This window comes from Venturia canescens, chromosome 8 (assembly GCF_019457755.1).
Source record: "Venturia canescens isolate UGA chromosome 8, ASM1945775v1, whole genome shotgun sequence".
Taxonomy (NCBI): Eukaryota; Metazoa; Arthropoda; class Insecta; order Hymenoptera; family Ichneumonidae; genus Venturia; species Venturia canescens.
Window position 1 is genome coordinate 5,802,736 of NC_057428.1, and position 25,442 is coordinate 5,828,177.

The 25,442-nt window shown below is 34.1% G+C and overlaps 1 protein-coding gene across 8 annotated transcripts in view; it reads left to right on the forward strand.

The window, feature by feature from the left end:
- The window catches only part of Drep2 (DNA fragmentation factor-related protein 2), a 438,119-nt gene that overhangs the window by 100,759 nt on the left and 311,918 nt on the right, over nucleotides 1-25,442 (forward strand). The gene's annotated exons all lie outside the window — the stretch shown is intronic.

The window sequence follows — 25,442 nt, forward strand, 5'->3', positions numbered from 1 at the left end:
GAATCGACCCACAAATGAAATCACCATTGTCTAGAACAATAAAAGCACTCATCAACAACACAAAGAAGCTCATAAAAGAACAATTTCAAATCAATTCCGAAAAATACTGGAAAAAAATGTACACTCTAATCAACCATCGAGACCCAGACAAATTTTTTCCAAAAATTAACGCCTTCTTTAGACCGAAAATACACAAGAAACTCCACTCAATGCATATCAATATCAATAGTAACTTATTACAAAGAGCAAACATTGATCCTAACGACTTACCGATAGACGCCAACAACTACATCATCACAAACAACATAGACATTTCGAACATTATTGGAGCACATTACGAAAGCATAAATTCTCCGAGGTATCTTAATCACGACACACAATTACGCAAGATAGTAGACGATAAAATCAATGCATTCAACACCGAAATCAGAAATGACAGACAAAACGAGGCAACGCTCACAACATTCTCTGAAAACAACAAAGCTCACGCACCAACCTTTATAAACGAATATAGAAACTTCTTCACAAATATCACAATAATACAAAACACGCTCTCTAAATTACCTAATAAATCATCCACTGGTCCAGACAATATACCTCCTATCGTCCTCAAACACCTACCTATTCAAATTATTAAAGGCTACACAGTAATATTTAATAATGCACTGAATCACCAGTATTTCCCGAAGGCCTGGAAAAAATCTAAAATAATTCCTATACAAAAAAAAAGGTAAAGATCCTTCACACCCAACCAGTTATAGACCAATAAGTCTCACCTCGGCAATCAGTAAAGTAACCATAAGTAACAGCACGAATGCTGTTAAAAAATTGGAGACAAGTACATTTATGTTTGATGTCACCTGGACAGTAGTCTCAGTGAAACCCTATGTGACACTCATGTAGTTCAAAACACGAATGCACGATGATTTATAAGAAGTTGTTCGATCTGTTCTCTCGAAACTTGCTTCAAATGAGCAATTCATTACTAAAGGTTATAAAAAAAAAACCATTTCAAACGCAATGAATAAAAAAATGAATCTGTTAAATCATGGTAATGCGTGAAAAACGTTTGGTTCAAAGGAACAAAACGTGGTCAAATAAATGCAAAAGTGACGAGTACATCGGATGACGAGTGAAAAAAATTCAAAACATAATGGCATGTAAAAAAAATTACGAAACCAACTGTAAATAATTTCAACAAAACAATTAAGAAAAGCTTTCACAAATCATGAAAAAATATTATATTAAAAAAAATACAAATCTGTAATTATATTGTAAAGGAAAAAAAAAATTCAAATAGGACGTGAGAAATTCATTCTTACGGGAAGCACCCGGAACTTGAGAAAGTTCAAGTGAATCAAAAAAGTTACCATCTGAGTTATGTGCAGCACTACAATTTATGGCATCAATCGGAGGATAAGTATTTTATTAGTATATAATACATAATTTTTCACAATATGAAATTGTTCTGAGAAACGTTCAAATCCAAAAAAAAATCGCATCGAAGGTAAAAGTCATTTGTTACTCTATGGTGGCAGAGACTTACTTAGAAGAAAATCGATTCTTCTCAGACTTTCAGGATCCCCTGGTATTCACAATATTCGACGTCGATTTCGTATCGGTACAAATTATGTTTAAATATGTGCTAAAAGTACTTGTCCGGCCCATCACTTTTCATTCAAATTGCTCATTCAAATAAAAATCAGGGCTCTTCTAGATCTGATGGATCACATCTATGCGTACAGAGGGAAACAGAGGGAATTTAAAAAATTACCTCCAAGAGATTTTAACTTAATTGCATTCATTATAAAAAATTGCAAACAAATTTTTCTGTAATATCCAAGAGATATTATTGCGTATTTATGAAAAAGTATCCTTCGCACGATAAGCATTGTCCAGCTTCCAAATTAACTCTCCAGTTTATATTGAAATGACGGCAATTTTTACTACACGTTTTCTTCTTCAAACGAATTTTATTCGTTATAGCAACTAATCTATTCTATTACTGAAGATATTCAGCTGATAATAAATGGCAATTCAATAAATTTTCGAGCAGATTCGTCTGTACAATTTCGTTTTTTTATGGTCACGTACACAATTGCACTTTGTTGAAATCAACATTAAAAAATGAGTGCGACACGGGCATTTCTTGAAATTCGATGAAAAGTGATTCCCTAGTGTATTACTATATACCCTTTCTTAAAAAAAAATTTTCCATATATCGGAATGTAAAGCCTCTATTCGTTGCAATGGTTTTGTTTACTCGATGCCATGAATTGTTGCGAAGAGATAGTTGCCGCCGAGCATATGTGGAATGATGTCCAAATTCAAGTGGGCGTGTAGCAGCGTTAATGCTAGTTCCATAAAAATAACGCAGAAATTAACGTCTAGTTTGATTTTTATTTGAATGAGCAATTTGAATGAAAAGTGATGGGCCGGACAAGTACTTTTAGCACATATTTAAACATAATTTGTACCGATACGAAATCGACGTCGAATATTGTGAATACCAGGGGATCCTGAAAGTCTGAGAAGAATCGATTTTCTTCTAAGTAAGTCTCTGCCACCATAGAGTAACAAATGACTTTTACCTTCGATGCGATTTTTTTTTGGATTTGAACGTTTCTCAGAACAATTTCATATTGTGAAAAATTATGTATTATATACTAATAAAATACTTATCCTCCGATTGATGCCATAAATTGTAGTGCTGCACATAACTCAGATGGTAACTTTTTTGATTCACTTGAACTTTCTCAAGTTCCGGGTGCTTCCCGTAAGAATGAATTTCTCACGTCCTATTTGAATTTTTTTTTTCCTTTACAATATAATTACAGATTTGTATTTTTTTTAATATAATATTTTTTCATGATTTGTGAAAGCTTTTCTTAATTGTTTTGTTGAAATTATTTACAGTTGGTTTCGTAATTTTTTTTACATGCCATTATGTTTTGAATTTTTTTCACTCGTCATCCGATGTACTCGTCACTTTTGCATTTATTTGACCACGTTTTGTTCCTTTGAACCAAACGTTTTTCACGCATTACCATGATTTAATAGATTCATTTTTTTATTCATTGCGTTTGAAATGGTTTTTTTTTTATAACCTTTAGTAATGAATTGCTCATTTGAAGCAAGTTTCGAGAGAACAGATCGAACAACTTCTTATAAATCATCGTGCATTCGTGTTTTGAACTACATGAGTGTCACATAGGGTTTCACTGAGACTACTGTCCAGGTGACATCAAACATAAATGTACTTGTCTCCAATTTTTTAACAGCATTCGTGCTGTTACTTATGGTTTGATTTGACTACTTTTTGTGCACTGTGAACTTGAAAAAATTTTACAGGATATTGGAAAATCAAACTCTTCATGTTAGGGCACAATATAGAGGACAATCTGTTATTGTTAATTCATTTTTTGTTCGTACCAAGAAATGCACACTACATGTATGAGTAACATATATGTAGGGTTTATTCACTGAGACTACCGTTCAGATGTAATGATCATATTATCACCCATCAGAGTGTACTTGCGAAAAGACATTTATTGAAAAATTTTTTAATTAAAATTATTCCCTGTCTCATTGAAAGAGATATCAAAAAAAAAGGAAACAAACATTTTTTAATCAAATTACGGCTAATTTATTTAAAAACTCAATAAATTAAAACGAATAATAAATTTCAATGTCGTTAAATAACGACAGGATTTCAATGACTAAGGCACTCGAATCTTTTTTCAAGATAACGCGATATTGATCGATTGGAATAATTAAATCCAACATAGGGGGTCACCCCGCATGGCGGCCGAATTTTGTAGGGTTTTTTCGCAATTTTCTTGCGGCAAAGAAAAAAAACATAGACTTTTGAAATTTAAAGGGTTTATTCAATGGTATTTCAACTCGATGGTAGAATTTTTTAACTCTGATATCTCTGGTAGATTCGGTGTAAAGCTACTCCACAGGAACCTATATGTTTCTTCAAAGTCTCCACGATTCCAGGGGATCGGTTTATCTGAAATCAAAAAACCAAGGAGCGTTTGGATTAGTAAAGCAGTGGTTATCACCTGAATTAAAATTATACAGAAATATTAAACATTGAAGGATTTTTCCGTTTAGAAAAACCTTATTTCAATTTTTCAAAATGTTGCATAGCTCAATAATCCTTCAATTTCGATATTTCTGTATGATTTTAGTTCAGGCAATAGCCCACTGCTTTACAAATCAAAACGCTCCTCGGTTTTTTGATCGCAGATAAACGGGACCCCCGGGAATCGTGGACACCATGGAGAAGCATATGGGATCCTGTGGATTAATTTTACACGGAATTAACTCGAGACATCAGAGTTAAAAAATTCTATCATAAAGTTGAAATACCAATGAATAAACTCTTTAAATTTTAAGTCTGTGTTTTTTTCTCGTCGCAAAAAATAGAGGAAACCCCAAAAAATGCGGTTGCCATGGGGGGTGACCCCCTCAAGGCGAATCAGTTTTTTTGAAAATAAAAATCGTTTTATTATGCGTGCAAGTTGTTTTAGGTATTTTAATACCCACTAGGGTGGTAGTTATTTGGGATCAAATTTATTTTACCCTTTTCGCCCCCTAAATTGGTTCGAAATACATAAAAAGTAATGCTGTAATTTTGTCAGATTTGTAGAACAATGCTCAACCCTCGACCATGGGGGTTGAAGTTTTCTGTTCATAATACATGGAATTTTTCTGCGTTTGTGGTCACGATTATACTGTGGGCCTCAATACATTTGGAAAATCTTGAAATTTCCATAAATTGTTTTACAAGCATGTTGCTACACGAAAAAAATTTTCAAAACTCCTACCCTTATAATGTTGTATAGCATCACTATAAGAACCCATTAATGCGCAAAACGACAATTTTGGACACACAATTTCAAGTACGCAGTTTTAACTAAAGAACAAAATCTGATATAGGGGGTTTTTGAGAGTGCTCTTTCAGAATCTTGCATTTATTTTGTAAAATTAAATCAAAATCTTCATTATTTATTCGTTTTTAATTGAAAAGTCAAGATTTTCTAACATTTTTTTTTTCAAAGCGATTTCCCTTACTGTTGCTGCTCTCAAATAACCATATTATCGCCAGCAAAGATGTTCTTAAGGTCTGACGAGTCCAGAACACTGGTTATAAACACTTTTTTCTTACTCAGTTTTTGCATAATGGCGGCTTTTGCAAAACAGCATGATGAAAATCTGTATGATTTTTTTTCTCGAAAGTCTTGACATAACAAAGAAATGTTCCAGAACAAAAAGTATTGAGAATCTTCTAAAGAATACGTGTGATTTTTTTCAAAAATTTTCTAGCTATTTTTGTATTTTTCAATTTCGATAAATTTTTAAAATATTTAAAATCTTTGAAAAGATTCACATTCTTTGGATGATTCTAAACAATTTTTGTTATATAATTTTTTTTTCAAGTTGAAACTTTTTAAGAAGAAAATTATGAACCTATTTATTATTCGATGGAAAATAATTTTTTTTTCAAAAAGTTTCAACTTTACAAAAAAATTATATAACAAAAATTGTTTAGAATCATCCGAAGAATGCGTGTGAATCTTTTCAGAACTTCAAAAATTTTACAAAATTAATCGAAATTGAAAAATACAAAACTAGCTAGAAAATTTTTGAAAAAAATCAGGCGTATTCTTTAGTCGATTCTCAACACTTTTTGTTCTGTTACATTTCTTTGTTGAGTCTTTCGAGAAAAATACTGGTTATAACCAATGTTCCGGAAAGGTCAGACATTAAAAACACTTTTGCTGGCCTTAATATGGTTATTTGAGTGCAGCAACAGTAACGGAAATCGATTTGAGGGAAAAAAACGTTCAAAATTTTTGACTTTCCAATTCAAAACGCAAAAATAATGAAGATTTTGATTTAATTTTAAAAAATAAACGCCAGGTTCTGAAAGAGCACCCTCAAAAACCCCCTATATCAGATTTTGGAGAATTTTTCTTTTGTTTTTCAGTCAAAACTGCGTACTTGAAATTGTGTGTCCAAAAATATCGTTTTGCGCATTAATGGGTTAGTATGATGATGCTATACAACATTTTAAGGATAGGAGCTTTGAAAGTTTTTTCCGTGTAGCAACATGCTTGTAAAATAATTTCTGAAAATTTCAAGATTTTCCAAACGTATTGAGGCCCACAGTAAAATCGTGACCACAGACGCAGAAAAATTCCATGTATTTCAAACGGAAAACTTCAACCCGCATGGTCGAGGGTTAAGCATTGTTTTAAAAGACCCCAAATAACGACCACCCTAATACACACATATACACACACGCGGACATATTTTATTTCGAACTTAAATTTTACTTTGTTGGAATTGAAGTGAAAACTCTCCGTGATTATCAATTTAGTCTTTTTGATGAAAAAATTTCCACCAATGCAAAATGAAAAAAATACTGATTGCCTCAGTTTTGATTTGCCAATAGAAATTTTGTAATCAAGCACTTTCGAATAGTCTGTTATACGTTTACAGACAATGCGATTATACTGCCTTTCTATATTTTTGTAGTCCCTGGCTCTTTTCCGTCATTCCTGTTTTGGGTTATTTTATTACAAGACGATGCCGCGTCTTTAGATATTCTGCAATAACAAACATCGACAAGTTTGATGATACAATCAGAGAGAGCTGATGAGAAAGAGCGGAGGCATGGATTTTTATTCCTAATGTTTCAGAATCCGGACTACATCTCAAGATATATATAGAAAAAATCTCTAACCTTTCTAAATATTTTTACCATCAATCCGAACGTTGTTGACAATTTTCGTTTTTTTTTCCATTACACAACACTCTTGGATTCCTCGGTCTTTATCTCTTTCTTCTTCACTTTTTTCTCACCACTTTCACTAAAACATTGTACTGCTTTTATTTATTTTCTACAGAACCGGAAAAAATTGGAACAGTTTCGGTGAATTGTAACATTCGCGATCTTTATAACCTCATTTAGTTAGCATTGAAATAACACACCATACGTCGTATCATAACGGAAATATATAGGTATATACTTGTACTACCGACCGGGATATCGGTGAACTGTCAAATTCGCGATCTTTATAACCTCGTCATCTATCAGCATAAACAACACACCATACGTCATACGACACGAAAATATATAGGTATATATTGGTATTATGGCACCAGAAAAAAAATATATCGGTATATAAAATGTATTATGGCACCAGATTTGTCACTAGATATAAAACAAATAAACATCAAAAATGTGTGCGAAAATCCGACCCATTTTTTGATGCAATTAAAAAATAAATAATTAATATCTCTTCAACGCGTCAAGCTACAGAGTTCGAAGAGGTCGCAATCGAAAGAAAAAAAATAATAAAAAATATGTCAACGTATAATATTCTCCGAAATGATATAGTTAATTAATTATTGAAGAAACAAATTTTGAAAATTTTCGAAAACAATTGGAAACGCTATCGCTCCGGTAAAGAGTCTCTGGCAGCAACTCGTCATATCTTATAAATGTACTTGTCTCAGAGTCGCTGCCGCGACTCTAGATTCGAAATTGTTCTTCAACGAGCTATCTTACCATACCCAGAAACATTAACGCAATACGGATTTAGATACAAACACTCCACGACCCATGCAATAAACAAACTACTATCAGACGTAAATGGCTACCTTGCCTCTGGAAAAATAATAGGCGCAACTCTAATCGACCTAGAAGAAGCATTCGATTCTGTGTGGCTTAATGGTCAAACGTACAAATTAATAAAAAAACAGTCCCCGGTTCATTTAACGAAAATCATTTGGGATATGGTACATGAACGCACATTTACAGTATAGGACGGAATTGAGTACTCATCGAAAAGCTTCACCATAATAGAGGGCCTACAACAAGGCACAGTCACCTCCCCTATACTGTTTAATGTCTTCACTTGTGATATCCTAAATTCTTTTAACCTAAATAAGAATAATAGTAACACACACTCAATAGCACATGCAGACGATTTAATTATCTACGTTGCAGGAAAAAACATACCTTACATAAAAGAAACTTTAAACATACTCGTAAACAAAATTAATAATTATTATTCAACTTGGAATCTAAGAATTAATCCACTTAAATGCGAATCAATATTATTCAGGCGCATCAACGGATGCCTAAATCCAAGTGATCGGATACTCAAGAATGAATTTGCAATCACAACACACAACCCAGATTCTAGGGAACCTATACAAATTCCCACAAAAAATATTGTTAAATACCTAGGGGTACATATCGACAACCTAGTCAGATGCAATAAACACTGGCTAATTCAACTTGATAAAGCAAAACAAAGATACCTCTCACTAACGAGACTGATCCACAATAAATACATTTCACCCACAGCCAAAGTAATAATATATCAAACGCTCATTAGGCCAATTATCACCTACGCCGCACCAGTCATGTGGAACCTAGGAGCAGCACAGGCTGAAAACATAAGAAAATTCAAAAGAAATTGTTTACGAGCTGCACTATTTCTACATAGATCAATATCTTCAGATTATCAACATAGGGTCAAAAACTCTACACTATATAATACAGGAAACATACCACGTATAGATAATTTTATCATAAAAATCACAAGAGACTACTACGCCAATACACTATTATCAGAAAAGGAAACCATAAAAGAATTTAGCAGACCCGATCCAATATTAACCAATTTTTCATTAAACACTGGCTATATACAACCACAATCATTCATCCTACATGATCGAGCAGGCATAATACAAGACGCCAACAACATTCCCATATTAATGCACTGGAAAAGACACGCAGCAAATAATAGACTTCCCAGAACATACACCCACATTACAAATAATATGCAAAACATTCTTTACGATAGAGCTATCCCAAAGACAGACTTGTATGATGATCACAGACTTCATACAAAATATTATTGGCTTGATAACACAGCAGTACACATAAATGAACTGAATACAAGACTTAGTCTTGCGAATACCAGATCCCATAGGAAGCACAAGAGAAGAAAAAGATAATATTAGCGAACGTATCAATCTATAAGGGTAAAAACATCCCAAAAAGGCACAAATCACTAAGGAAAAAAAAATAATAATAAAAAATTAAACTACCTTTCAGGTTGCACACTGCGCTACTAACCTAGATCGTATAATGAATGCTCACAAGCTATACAAATATTAATCCACTGAACCTTTTAATGCGTGGTTTTTCTATATGCCCACACGTCACTCAAATTTTTCCACGCACACACACACACACATAATTATCTCATTGTAAATATTGTACAAACGCAAAAATTAACAGAAAATACATAAACACACCATATCATTGTAAAACTTCGAGAAGCCTCTAACACGGCCTAAAGTTTACCAGTCTCACAAAATATCTACGTTTTATTTTTTAAGTTTGTAAGTGCGTAAAGAATCCAAATTATGTATGGCAATTTATACTTATAATAAAAACTTTAAAGGAAATAAAAAATTGCGACTTCCAAGGTGGCTCGTGGATACCCTTGATAACGACTAAAGTCATGACTTAGAGACTAAAGTGCTGAGATGCACTGAAAACTCCGTCACGACGATCGCTTTAGAGCTCTCGTCGCCGTGGTGAGGATTTTTGTACATCAGTTCCGTTAACACACGCGAAGTGAGCAACACATTGCCCCTTGCCTCACGAACGTTCTGTTATCGAGTGTCGCGACTCACTTTTTCAAACCAAGTTAATTCTGTGCGTGTGTGTGATCCTTTAATTATTTAACTTATTACAATATTTCGGTTATTCTCTTAATTATTCAATTATTTCAATTTCATTCAGATCATCAAACTAAATATCCATTAAAATATTTTACATTTCAAAAATCCTACATTTTGTGTAGGTTGGTGGCAGCGAAAACTAAACAAATTTCCCGATTACGTTCGTCCCTTCTGGACGTAACACCCCCACCACCGAGAATCGTTTTATTCAGAGAAAGTATAGTCTTGGCGAGAGCTTCAGACCAGCAGATGACAGGGCTGTCAATGTACTTGTCCCAAGACTCTACCGAGTCTCTTGATATGAACGAAGATACATAAAACAATTATGAGTTCTGTTCATTTTAAAGTTCGCTATCTTTTTTCCTTTTAGTATAATAAATTTTATGAATCAGTGGTACTTTTTTCTGTCTGTATCAAAATGTAGATGAATAAATCGCAGCGGATACTTGTAAACTTTGAATATGGATATATATAAATAATAAATATTATAGATGAATAATAGAATTTGGATATAGATTATAAATAATAAATAATAAAAAATAATGATGAATGTTACAAAAAGTCAGCGATGACCTATTTATGAATGGCATAAGAAGTTATGTTTTCAAAATGCAATGGTCATATTAAAAAATAAGCAATTCTGTTAGTCTTGACGCACTTCATACTTTTTCTTTTGTCCGGTTGAACCTTGGTGGCTACATGCAGAGTTTAAAAATTTTGTCCATCGACGTGGGTATGTCAACTATCTATCTCTGGGTATGATAATATGAATAGAAAAGAATCCTTCAAAAAGTCATTTGAAGCACATTTTTTAATGAAATAAAAATTGCTAGCAATGGAATTCAATATAAATATCTGAAAATTACGAATTCTGGTGGACTTGGTGAGCGCTATATATAAATATTTTTCTTTCTCCTTCTGTCAAATTTTAAGGAAAATCAATCAAAAAATTCGTTTCATTGAAAAATCTTCATATTTTTTTTATTCACAATGATTTCACCAAAAAAATTGAAAACAAAATTTATAAATAAGGAGGGAAAATTCCACAATGATACAAAATATCATAAACCTTACGGAAAATGATTTTAATCCCACAAAATCGTGAACACATTCGGAATCGTTGAAAAATCGAGGGGATCATTTCAAACATTCGAAGAATATCAAACTGTTATGGATTGCACAAAACTTAACGAAAATCATTGGAGAAATTATTTTTAAACATCACAATAGAAACATTGGAAAACTTTCGAAAACCTTATTTATAAATATTTTGTGTCGTTTAGAACTACAACAGAAAAAAGATTTAATATCAAACCGCAAATATCCTCTCTCGAAGAAAAAAAAATCGTACAAGTACATTGATGATCGCCCGTTTTCGCATTATACCACAAAAAATGTAAACAAAAATTCTCAAGCGTCGCAATGAAAATGATTTCAAACCGTGAAAAAATATCAAATATATTACAATCTACTACATTAGTGTACAATGTTCTCCACTAGTATACTGATTATGCGGTATTTCCAACATTAATAAGAGTTCTGAATCGAATTTCAAGCATTGGACACATAAAACAAACATCTATGGTTTAAATTGTTGACTATAATTGTTTGTTATAATACGGCTTTCGATTTATTATTTAAAAAAAATGAGAAAAATCAAGAGACGCGGTAGCGGCTCGACGCCAAGTATTAAAAAAAAAAACGAAAGTGTAAAAGAAAAGTCAGCGCGAGCCCTGCCGCACTCTTATATACGCGATCAAGAGACGCGGTAGCGGCTCGACGCCAAGTATTAAAAAAAAAACGAAAGTGTAAAAGAAAAGTCAGCGCGAGCCCTGCCGCACTCTTATATACGCGAATATGTCGATTTATGACGTCATAACGTTTTTCAAACCGTTCTCACGGATAAACCATTGTAGTTAAAAATCTGAAAATTAGTGATAATTTTTTTTCGATTTTTCTCTTTCAATTGATCCTTATTGCAAGTAAATCCGTTTACTCAATCCCGAGATATGATGATTTAAGCAATTAAAATCGAATGTTTCGGTACGCTCTAGTCGCTTGGAGTCAGAAAGACTTAAGTAGCGTTTGTTTACCTTTGGACATACGTCCTTTGCATGAAACGTTACTTTTGTCCCGTTTCGTTTCGCCCAGTCCACTGAACGCGATATCCCCTCTACTCGCGCCCGATCGAGCGTGAGAGACAGCGCGCGAAGACTCTCTCCCACTCGTCGTAGCGTGGCGAGAGATCTATACGCATATCCAAAAATGTTCTCACGTTCTTTTTAATGCTACTGCACCGCTGGTTTAGATATTTGGATGCAACAAGGCGTATTTTGAAGAGAAGACATTTAGCTTTACTTTGGTGTATTCGAAAAGTCTCTACGACTTTCATTACGGGTACTACATCGTTTCAACAAACATTGATATTTTCGTTCGTTTAATTTCTTTTTCAACTGGGCCGCAAGTTCAGATAAAACAATTTGTCTCCTCAATTTTCGATATATTTTTTTTTTTTTTATTTTTCAGCGGAACCTCGAGTACATTGATTGTGGTAACTGTAGTAAAACAATGGGGTTTTTTGGAAAATTCGGAGAGAAAAAATTTTACTTCTTCAATTCCAACACATTCAAATTTTATCAGATTTTTTTGCTAATTTTTGTGAACCAAAAATTTCTACATGGTACGTTAATAAATTGATCTGGAATTTTCGAGAACTATGGAGCCGTATTAGAATATACAGAGTGGAAAAAATTTCATTTTTACATTTGATTTTTTATTATTAACCGGTTGACTAGTAAGCTTTTTTTTCTGGTTTTCGTGCCAAAACTGGCACGAGTCAATAAATTACCGAAATACATGAAAATTTGTTTCTTGGGATTTTCGAGGTTGCTGATTTCATTCCCAATCTTAATTTTCATGTAGCTACCTTCGAAAAGGATGAAAATAAGGGTTGAAAGTGAATATTTTTGTTTTGCTAGCGGCATGTTTTTATTTTATATTACATGGAAAATCCAAATTTTTTAGGATGAAAATGAATAAAATTCACTATCCCCGAGAGGGTGAAAAATGAGGGTTAGAGGTAAAATTTTCAGATTTTTCAATGGGAAATTTTTGCGTTATATTACATAAAAAATGTTTGTTTTTGAGGGTACCAGATTCTTTCATCGAAGTAAAATAAAATTCGCTACCTGCGAAAGGGTGAAAAATAAGGTTTGGGGATGAAATTTTTAGATTTCTTAATAGGGAGTTTTTGTGCTATATAACATGAAAATTCTGAGTTTTTTAGAACACTAGACTCTTCTATTGAAATGCACCCCCAACCCTCATTTTTCACCCCTTGGCAGATCGGGAGTTTTGGTTTATTTCGATAAAGGACGTTCATGCTCTACAAAAAACATACAGTTTCTATGTGGAAAAGCATAAAATTTCTCGTGGAAAAATCTGGAAATTTCACCCTCAAACCTTATTTTTCACCCCTTAGGGAATAGTAATTTTTTTTTCATTTCAATAAAAGAGTTTCGTGTCCTAAAAAACTTGCAATTTTCATATAATGTAAAAAACTTTCACATTGAAAAATCTGAAAATTTCACCCCCAACTCTTTTTTTTCATCCTTTCGCGGGTGGTGAATTTTATTTTATTTCGATAAAAGAATCTGGTATCCTTAAAAACGAATACTTTTTATGTAATATAGCATAAAAACTTCCCATTGAAAAATCTGAAAATTTCACCCCAACCCTTATTTTTAATTTCTTCGGGGATAGTGAATTTAGTTCTATTTCTAAAGAGTCTAGTGTGGAACTTGGAATTTTCGGGTAATATCGCATAATAACTTTCCATTGAAAAATCTAACAATGTTAGCCTTAACGCTCGATTTTCACCTCTTTCAAGGTGAAAATTAAGCCCGGAAGTCGATTCGGCAACACAAAAAATACTTGTAAACCCTTTTTCATCTCAATCGGTTGAAAATTTAAAACAAGATTTCAATATGTACGCATATCATACATTATTACCAGAACTGACCCGACTTTTTTTGTATATACCAGTCAACAGGTTATTCGCTCCGTGCGCGTAAAGTAGTGCGCTCGCACTACTTTGAAAGTGAGCGTGTGTCGTGTATACGTGTTCCCCCAAAAACGCCGGAGTTCCATTTACGGTGATGCTGACAGTATGCATGAATACACTAATACTATTAGTGCAGTAGTATTAGATTTTTGGCTCCGCCCACGTACACAGAGCGAATACGTGGTATGAGATGCCAATGCTCGTTTTTTAAAAACTTGTGAATTTCGTGAATTGTGAAAAAAAGTGCTGTACACCAAAGGTAGTTTCTTTGATATGAGACAAACATTTTATGAGTACTTTTTACACAATTCACAGTATTTTTTCTATGAGTTTCTCAAGAATGCATTTCAGTGTTTCGTGCCATGTCTTATTATAAAGAAATCTATCAATAAAAAATTCAAAAGCAAAAATGACACTTTTTCTACGTTGAATATTCTAATACGACTTCATGATTCTCGAAAAACCTAGATCAATCCATAACTGTTTGAAGTAAAAAATTAAAAAAATCTGATATCATTCCCATGAGCTGAAATTGAATAAAAGGTAAAACTTTTCCTTCAAATTTCATTAAAAAACCTCATTGTTTCAGAGTTACGACAATCGAGGTACTTGAAGTTTCACTGAAAATTGCATGGCGGAAAATGTTAAAAAAAATTTAGTGAATAAACAATCGCTGACGCGACTCTTTTTACGCTTGAAATATCATGTGAAATTTAATATTTCTCGCGATACGCGGTAATTTTCAAAATTTTTCTTTTGCTAAAAACGCGATGATTGAGCGAAAAAATCGTTTCCAATAAAAAAATTGAATCTAAAACCTCAACTTTTGAGGATTCGCTCGTGGAATTGAGGAGAAAAAATTTCATGTGAAAACGCGGTCCAATTGAAAGGGGAATCCAACAAACCAAAAATCAACGTCTTTCGAAATGACGTAGCACCCGTAAAAAGGGTCGTAATGACTTTTCGAATAAACCAAAGTAAACCAAAATAAAACAAAGTAAGCTCTTCCCTTTAAAATGCTCCTACTTGCATCCGAGATCTAAACCAGTGGCCTATTAGAAGAAAAAAGAGCGCGGAACATTTTTGGTCTTTTATTCGGAAATTTCTCATCGGTAGTGAAAACACTTGAAAAAAAGTAAAAAAAAAGCGCGACAAATATTGAAAGACCGCAACCTTAGTTTTGGATGATCTTCACATATTATCATTGTTAATTTGAAATTCTCTTCCTCATTATTTGTTTCATGATAGGGAAAAAAATATAAGACCATTCTAATATAGACAAGATTTACATCATTGGAAATTGACTAAACAGTTTTTGTCCGTCAACATAGAAAAAATAAATATTTAGTAGCGTTGATTGCTTTCGCCATCTGAAGGTAGTTACTCAACTTTAAACAAATCATTTGTAAAAAATTTTTTGGAGATAAGAAAAAATGTATAATTTTCCAAAATATTTATTAATTGTCACTCTTCTAAAAAAAAAGCGAAATCACTCTAAAAATACTTCAAAAAAGTAAAAAAAGAACGCCAAGTATTAAAAAACCGCCCCTCTAGTTTCGAATGATCTTTACTATATTTTCATTAAATGAAAAATTTCCTTACCCATTATTTATTGCTAAAATGACATAGTAGGATGATCAAGATAAGAAAAAAAATATGAGATCATTTTAGCATAGCCAAGGATTTTGAATAAATTTCGATTTCTGCAAAGAATCATGTTACACCTCCAACTGTACTGGCTAAAGAGTTCTGTGACTTCAAGCGTTCCCAGAATGATTTTGCGATTAAGATATTGTTATTCTAATTTAATGCACAAATTCACTATCAAAATTACACACAAACTTGGCGTGGATGGTTTTCAAATGGAAGCTCGGCGAAGGAATGCTAATGCTCCATCCGTCTGCATCTAGAGCGAATTTCAATGCCCAATAATTCATTTGTTTCTTATTTCGTTATCCTTCATCCAGCCACGTATGAATTTTTTACTTGTCTACCTATCCATATACTGGTTCATCACAAGTATTCTGTATCCCATTCTCTGATTCATTCACCAGATTGTCTATTTCTTTTATTCCTAAAACCATACTTTCTCCACATTCTATTCGTTTGTTGATTCAATAATTTAAACCATTCGCCTGGATATTTATTGTGTAATAATTCATTAAATCATTCATATTTGCTAATTATTTTATTTTCTTCATTAATGTCTTTCATCTATACACTATCTCAGGAATCTATTTTATTCATTAAACCATTAATTTTGAATAGTATATTTGATCAATCGTGTCTTCCCGAGCTTCCATTTGAAAACCATCCACGCCAAGTTTGTGTGTAATTTTGACAGTGAATTTGTGCATTAAATTAGAATAACAATATCTTAATCGCAAAATCATTCTGGGAACGCTTGAAGTCACAAAACTCTTTAGCCAGTACAGTTGGAGGTGTAACATGATTCTTTGCAGAAATCGAAATTTATTCAAAATCCTTGGCTATGCTAAAATGATCTCATATTTTTTTTCTTATCTTGATCATCCTACTATGTCATTTTAGCAATATTTTCTTAACTCAGCGTGATTGAGTATGGTTAGCTCAGCTTTGTTTAACCCGAAAAAAAAGATTGCAGAACTTCTGAGAAAAAAGTCGTGATATAAAATCTTGAAAATCCCCCTAGGGAAAAAACGGTTGGAACAGGTATATTAAGATAGATGGGTGAATGTTCGCTATCCAAGATTACGCGATGATATTTTTGGTAGGCAAAAATGGACACGTACTGGATAGATTTGCAAAATTTCGACGCTAGTTATCGTGTAGTGTAGCAGCAAATTAATTATTGAATATCGACTTTTCTCTGACACTTATCACTCCGGCATATAAAAGCGCACACATGAAAAGTTATTGAATTTTTTCGTTAGTTATATCCAAGATTTCGTAAAAAAAATCAATCGTTGTATTTTGTGGATATTCAAGAATACATGAGTATTTTAGTTTTCAAACCTTACCATTGAAAATCGGCTGAAATATGAAAAAATATCTGATGAGAAATCATTCGGATTAGACGACAAATGGATCAGTAATTTGTTACACTATGTTGGCAGAGACTTGGAAGAAAATCGATTCTTCAGAAGTTTCATAATTCAAAGAAATCACTTGCCAATTTTACCCCCACCACCGTGAATTGTTTTATTCAGAGAAAGTATACTCGGCGAGAGCCTCGGGCCAGCAGCAGACGACAGGGCTGTCAATGTACTTGTTCCGAGACTCTACCGAGTCTCTTGATAAATGATTAGTCGCTCCTATGGATAAAACGTCAATTTTTCAATTGCAGTTTCCAATTTGTTCGATAAATATTCCAAATTATCACTAAAAACTTAGCCTTCAATTGATATCATACATTTTTATACCGCACGTAACTTGCATATTAAATTTTTCAATTTGTTCAATATTTATGAATTGTTAAAAAAAAATTTTATTTTTCTTAATAGATTTTTTTCCTGATTCATACTTTTTTTTATTTTTCTTAATAGAATTTTTTACGATTGTTTATTGTTTTTGGTTTTTTATTTATTTAAATTTTTTTCCTGGTTTTGAATTTTTTTTTTATTCCATTCAAAAATAAGGGACCATCAATGTACTTATCCCAACCTTTTTTTTCCCTAGGGGTCTTAGTAATCTTGAGATAAAACTGTTCGTACCATTAAACTTTAGTCGAAAAACTAACGGAATATTCTCTGAAATTTTTCGCTCCTATCAGGACCAAAATTGTTAGCCTTTGGAGATTTTCTTCAGAGAAATTGTAACTTATGTGTCAAAATCGCGTAAAAATGTGCTCGAAGCGGCCAAGAATATGACAAACATGACAACGTCGGATTTTCAAATTTGAAAAATGATCGCGCGAAATTTGAAAAATGAATAGCACGCATGACGCTTTAACCTAGAATAATTATCATTAAATACATACCGAAAAATAAAATAAATTTATTTTGTTTATGTTTTTGTAATCGATTATGATCACTAAAATCAATCGTACAGAACATTTTACCGCTGTGTAAATTTTCGAAGTTATGTTACCATATGATTACACCGGCTGGCAACGAATTTTAAACCTACGTTACGGAAATAGGCGACAAAAGGGGCCCCAACGTTGCCGCGATTTCTTCCGATTTCAAAATCTTTCGTTGTCGAAATGTTTAACTATGTAAGATTAAACAAAAATGTGATGTCATGATAACATTGGCAAAACCTCTTCTTAAGCAAATTTGAATCATTACTGACGAGTTCAAAAAAAAAACTAATAGGTCGATAGCTTACGGGGCATAAAAAAATAACTACGGCGCCCAATATATACGCATAGGAAAATATGCCCCCCTTTGATCCATCACCACTCTGCTTCTAAACAACCTGAAGCCTCGCACTTATGAATCAGTATGTCGAAGCTTTGAATAAAGATGGCAACTGTTTCCAATATTTAAGAGAAAAGTTTCCCGCAAAAAGTGAAGCTAAACTAAAAGAGGTGATTTTCGATTCATAGTTTATTTTCAGACAAAAGTTTTCTTGGAGCAATGAATGATATTGAAAAAGCTGCTCAGATAAGTTTTGAATCCCGGCCAAGAACACCAATGAAATAATAAGTTTATTTCAAATGTTTTTACGGTGACCTTGGGTGGTTCAGACTCCATCTTAACAAATCCACAGACAAGAATGAAAACTCTCTCTGTGATGCGTGTTGGGTCATCGTATGACTTTGGAGGCCTCTATCAACGGTTCTCGTCGTGCAGTTGAGGCCTCTTAACCTAGGTCAATAAATTTTTTGAAATACTCATAACTACTATTTTTTACAATTCTTATAGGTTTTTCCGCTATTTGCTCAACGTTTAACATCGCGTTAACGTAGCGCGTTAAATTATATGAAAATAATGCATGATACAGGTTAATCAAATATTTGAATACTCAAGAATGAAATGTCTTGACATCTTTAGCGGTTTTTTTTTGCAATTTACTGAATGTTCTAGGGGTGTACGGGTTGAAATGACCCTGAATTCGGGTTTAGCGCATCAAATTACTTAAAAGTCATTCATGATATAGATCGAAAAAAACTTTTGAATACGGAATAATGCGATTTTTTGATATTTAGAACGGTTTTTTACAATTTACTTAATGCTTAGAAGTGGACGAGCTGAAATAACCCTGAATTTGAATAAAGTACATCAAATTACATGGAAATCATGCAACATATAGGTCAGAAAAAACTGTGAAATACTGAAAAATGCGATTTTTCGATATTTTAAACGGTTTTTTGAAATTTACTCAAAATTGGTGGGTGTAGGCATTGAACTGCGTCGGAATTCGGATTCACAGCGTCGAAATATATATAAATTGGTGGGTTCAGTCAAAAGTACTGACCACTTTTTTATTTTGTGTGTCTGTGTTATCGCTACCACCGCGTTTCAAAAATGTGGGAAATTACGTGAAAATAGTAATTTAAGATAATAAGGGTGCTAATTCAACCGGATTTTCGTTTCGAGTGAAAAATTATTTTTTCTTTCAAAAGAAGAAGGTTCAAGAAGAAAAATGCCGTTTCATACGAATCTTTAAACCTCATAGACTTTGCATGGAAAAATCATAGAAATGGTTGAAAAAATGATTTTTTAAGAATTTCAAAAAATTCATTTAGCGTTCAAAATTTATCAAGAGACTCGGTAGAGTCTCGGGACAAGTTCATTGACAGCCCTGTCGTCCGCTGGCCTGAGGCTCTCGCCGAGACTATACTTTCTCTGAATAAAACGATTCGCGGTGGTGGGGGTAAAATTCGCATGTGATTTTCTTAAATTACGAAACTCATGAGTTATGTACGGCTTTGAAAATTGAACTTTTAGCTAATTAAGAAGTTCTCTGTCGAATGAGCCCAAAATCAGCATGATCAGTGGCGTAATTCCCAAGAATAAACTTTGCACGGGCTTAAGATTATGCAAAAGTTACTAACACATTCAGGATATGACGCATCTCTATACGCGTACTTCAACCGCTACAAATATAGGCCCCTTGGCCCCCATGATCACCAATCCCTGGTGAGAGAATTTTTGCTGCAACCAATGAAGGGTGAGAGAATTTTTGGGCCAATAACATTCAATAAAAAGAGCAAGGAAGTTTGGCGGAAAGCTGAGGAGCTCGAGAGCTCGAAATCACTCGAAAGTCACCAGCCGAAGTTTCACGTCGTGTTGACGTTTAGGGTTATGATGTTAGGAAGTGCGTGCGGGAAAATAAATAGTACATTGTGTAACAAGGAGGCAAGGTGGATCTTTTATGCCGAGCGCGATGTTTTCAGTACGAGTCGTATAGCCGAGCGCGCGCAGCAGCGCGCTCGGCGTAAAAGATCCATCCTGCCTCCGAGATGCACACGATACTTTATATAACCAAACCACGTTTCCGAGCTTTTTCAAGCGTGCCGGTGGTATGGAAAGTAGGTATTTTACCGACTGTTGGAGTGGATTAGTGGTGAGGAGTACGTACTCCCCACCACTAATCTACTTCAACAGTCGGTAAAACACTTACTTTCCGTACCGCCGGCAGGCTCGAAAAGCGAGGAAAACGTGGTTGCGTTATATAAAATAATTTTCGCGTCACCTAACGAAATGTATACTAATATTTATTTTGTTAAAACTTGTGGTATACTAAACCGGTATAAAAGCGGCCGCGTAAATGTAGACTGTGATCTGTGTGTGAAAATGAAAAATATAAAAAAATGCGCCATGCTTATGTCAACGAAACTTTTCAAGATTTCATTATTTCGTTCGATTGGAAATAAGTGTCAACTGAGATAATCTTTCAATTGAACCAGAGTGCGCGGAATATTGTCAAGTGTAAATATATCGTCGGTTGCGTGATTATATATCATGTGTGATAATGTAGGTTATATATGCGAGTTCCCTTTGATAGTTGTGTCGTAACGAACCGGCCGGGGTTTAACGTTACGAAGTGCGGGACAAATGTAACAAACGTTCGCACAGTTAGTGAATAATAACATAAATAAAGCAAATCAATTTATCAAAAATAGTTCTGGAAGTTGTAAGGAAAAATGTTCGTCAATCTATAATGTCAAGATTTCTTTCTGCGATCTGTAACATTATGGTTGATAATTAATAAAACAAGAACACACGGAACTGTTAGTATATAATGTGAGAAACTCCAATCGAATAAATGTTTTCTAATTTATTTTTTGTGTCATCATTATTTTTGAATATTCCCATATCATGCTTCCTATTGAGTTTGGCTCTGCTCTTTCCGATCCTTGTTTTGACTCCATTGGTTTGCAGTGGATCGATACATATTATTAATTCGTTGCCTGAGATGTGTCCTCTGATTTTCTACTACTTCTTCATACTGATTGTGGTAACGTGATTCAAGAGGTTTCCAACTATGATCACCAATCGCACATTTTGTACATCAGATTCTCAAAACAGTTTCTGGTCTTGTTTCCACCTGGTCTGTCGAGTAATAAATTTTGAAACTTGTTCCAAAAAGTCATTGGATGCTTTTTTTGCTGATAATATGAAAAGTTGAATCTTTGGAATGCGGTAGACAAACATAAATGTTGACAACAATACTTATGAAATGACATGTATGTTGAGTATTCCTATTCTACAAATTGCAAATGTGGAATTATTGGTGAAAAGATTCATTACGATAAGTCTACAGTTGCTCAGATTTGGATGTGATTAAGTATAATGCCTGCCAACATCATGGAAACCTACAGAATTTCTGAATGTTATGTGCGCTATGTCATTTTAATGTAACATCATGACTTCTAACAACTTTCCACTCTAATACTATATAGATTTGGATCATTGAAATACAGCAATAATCTGCAAACTATAAAATTTATACACTTTGCCATTCATTTTACTTTTTGACTCTCACTGTAACATAAATATGAAGTGAAAAATTCATTACAAAAGTCTTCAGTTGCTCATTTATGAATGGATTTGAAATTGCTGTCTTCCGAACTCATTGCGCAGATACATTGAATCGCAACAGATACCTGCACACTTTGAAATTTCTGTGGATAAATATATGTGCTAAGTATCACCCCCTATCTTTGATTATGGTAACAAGTAATGGAACTTGATTCAACAAGTTTTAAAATGTTTTTTTTTTTTCAAATAGTATTGAAGTTTGTATTGCTGCAGTATGGAGCAAATACCTTCAATCTTTCATATTTTTATGTCGCAGCATGTGTGTTGTTACGTCACGGTTTTGCGTCCACCAGAATTGAGGGAATTTCGACGAAAATGTCGATAAAATTGGATGGACTAACCCGCGTAGCGGTTTGCTTGAGGTCCCTACGTTTAGAGGGGGGGGGGGGGGGTTCCCTCTGGGATTGGAACCAAGTGCGTTGACAATTTGCGGTCCAATGGGGTAGGAAAAGGGGTTTATAAAAATAGCGAAATAACGTGCATTTACCTTTTCCTTGGAGCGGTGAAGCGTTTAGGGTATAAGGTGACTTACGGTGTCGCCGGAGGAGTCTCGATTTCGGGGGGTTCAGGGGTTCGGACTCTGAATACCGTTGACGCCTCCGAAGAGACTGGTGACACAGGGTGGTACGATTTAAAGGTACCCCCGGCGTTCGGACCCAAAAGACGCCCGTTCGGATACTTCTTGCTAATCACGTAGATGTTGCAGGTTAAATTTATTTCGGAAACGACCTTGACTCCCGGTTTCGACGGTCGTTCCATGTCGGCGGATTAAAATTCGGAAAGTTTAATATTTTTGGATTTTTGAGTAGGTGAAAATAAAACAGATGCCACGATTTTGGTGAGATGAAATGCACTTGTTCCCCTTTTATTTAGCTGGAAATCTGTCAGAATTTACAGAAATAGCGTTCGAACTGTTAAAAATTGGTTACGCCGAATAAAATAATCTTTTACAGTTGATGTTCGCGGTTAGTTTTCATGAAACTTCGTCGTTGGGTTTTTGTTTTTATGAAACGCACAAATTGGAGCAACCAAAGTATCGAGAATGTGTATCGCGGTTCGTGTGCGTTTGGTAAATCGACGGGTTAAAGACGAAAGCGAGAGATCTCAAAATCGGAATAAAACGGAAATTTCTAGGATAAATGCGCTCGAGAATTCCCGGAGTGAGTTGAAATTGCGAATTCTCGGGACGAGAACACATGCTAAACTGAACTGGAAATTATCGGAACAAATCAGAGTTCGGAATTTATTTTTCGAATTATTGAAACGAACGTATTAGGAATTCGAGTGTTAAACTGTCAAAAACGTTTAAAGATCGAATTTATAAGGCGCGAGAGAAGGCCATTGGAAATTTATATCTGAATTATTAGCCAAATTTATCTGAGAGTCAAATCGCAAATCTTCGAAAGAAAAAAGAAAAACACTTCGAGGTCGAGTCGTTAATTACTGACACAAAGGTGACCTTGTAGTTTTTATTTGAGTTATTGGAATAAGCGTGTTAAAAGCTTGCGATTTAAAGTTGAACTGTTGGAATGAAAACGTTTGAAAATTTGTTTGTGGATTACCGAAATCTTGAGGTTAAATGTGGGTTGTTAATTTAGATCTTGAAATTTAATCTGGGCTGTTAAAACAAAATCGCTCGAGATTGATTTGTGAGACATTAAAATTTGGAATTTAAATTTAAGTTATTGGGATAAAATCATTTTAAATTGAATTCATGGATTTATTTAAGTTTATTCGGGATAAAAACACGTGAAATTAAATTCGAATCGTTGAAATAAGTTCACCTTGAAATCGAATTTGTGGACCGTTGGGGTACAATGATCAGGTTTAAATTAAAATGGATTAACTTGCGAATTACATTTTTAACAGCTGTAGTTAGAAATCACTCAAATGTCAGGTCTCTAATTGTTGAAATGAAAGTTCGTTCAACTATAAAAATTGTCAATTAATTAACTGACTCACCAGAAAATTTAATTTGAAGTTGTCGAAATTAAATCTCTCTCGATAATTGAATTTGAAATTGCCAAAAGAAATCGAATAACTTCAGGATTATGGAAACAATGTGAACTTGAAGTTTAAATTTCGAATTAACGAAATAAACTCAAGATTACGATTTCCGATTTGGATGACTAAAACAAGCCTGGAATCCGAAATTCGAATTAACGAAATGAACGCAGGCTCGGGATTCAAAAATTCGAATTAGTGCAGCGGACTCTGATTCTTCGGATTTTTAGTTTAACGGAATGAACTTACTCGAAAACTCCGTTGAAGAGTCGACAGAATAAAATGAAAACGAAATTCTTGAAGTTTGTCGGCGGTGTAACGAAAACGCAAGTTGATGGAAAAGGACGAAGTTGAAAATTCTCGAGACGCACAAAATTTTACGAATAAAAAAGAAAAGAAAATCGTTTCTAATGATGACACTCGCGAACACGATACTTGGATTGCAGAGATTTTACACAAAATACAAAATTAGAAAAGTAAAAATAAGGAAATTCTGAGCTGGTTCCGAACCTCAAATACGCGCACTTCACAAAAACTCGGGAGTTCTGACCACAACCGATGCGATACAAAAACGCTCGGACACGAATATACTCCGGAAAGCGAACGAGAGAAGCGGGTGAGTGAAGATCGAAGACTAATTAGTCTTTCGACACATCAGACTTATTCACCTCCAAAGTGGAGGGGATTTGCGAATTTGGTCTACGCGATTATCCGACGGTAACCGAGGCGTTTCAGCCGACCGTGCACTCGGACCGGATGCTGATTGCGCGAGAATCGTCTCCACGTGCGAGGCTAGGCGGCCACTTCATCCGACACCGGATGGCGATAAGAAACTGCGTTGCCTTTTAGCACTCGAAGGTCCGGTGTAATCGAATATCGAGAGAGACAGCAGAAAAGAATTATAAGGTTTGCTGTGAGACATTGCCAATCTTATTTTGAATATGAGGCGTTTTCTCGGTCGGCTCAAAATTCCTCCGTTACCGTGGGAAACGAACATATAGGTACGCAAATACGCTGAGTTAAAACTAAATTTTTTTATTGTTATTAGAAAGTGTTCTAAAATTCCAAAAAAAAAAATGAATGGATTTGCTTAGCGGGATTGAACCCGAGGATGTAACAGTGTCATTCATTTCAATTTTTTACTCCAACCGTAACATGTAATCTCAAAAATTCATCACAAACGTCTTCAGATTTTCTAAATTCCTAAATTTTTTTGTTTTTTCTATTCTATTCTGAGTTTTTAAATTTCTAAATTCATTTGTAAATTCTCCTGAAATTGTTTTTCTCCAAAACCAATGCGCAGGTACCTTAAATGTCTTTGAATTCCGTTGCTCTGTTGAATTAAGTACGATCAGTTTTTTTGCTTCATTGAGTTCTGACATGATAAATATTTCCGGATGCCTTTTTTCTGCAACTATCAAACTGAAAATAATTGGATCTCAGCGGCCACTTGCAAACTTTGGAAATATATTTCATCAGGGCACGTTTTGGATGACACGAAAATGGAATTCAGAATGCAAAAATGATTCAGAATGCAAAAACGACATTTAAAAATAGCCAATTCTGTTGGATTTGTTGTGTCTTAAATTTGACCTATCTTTCCTCTTTTCCTTTCTTTTTTCTAA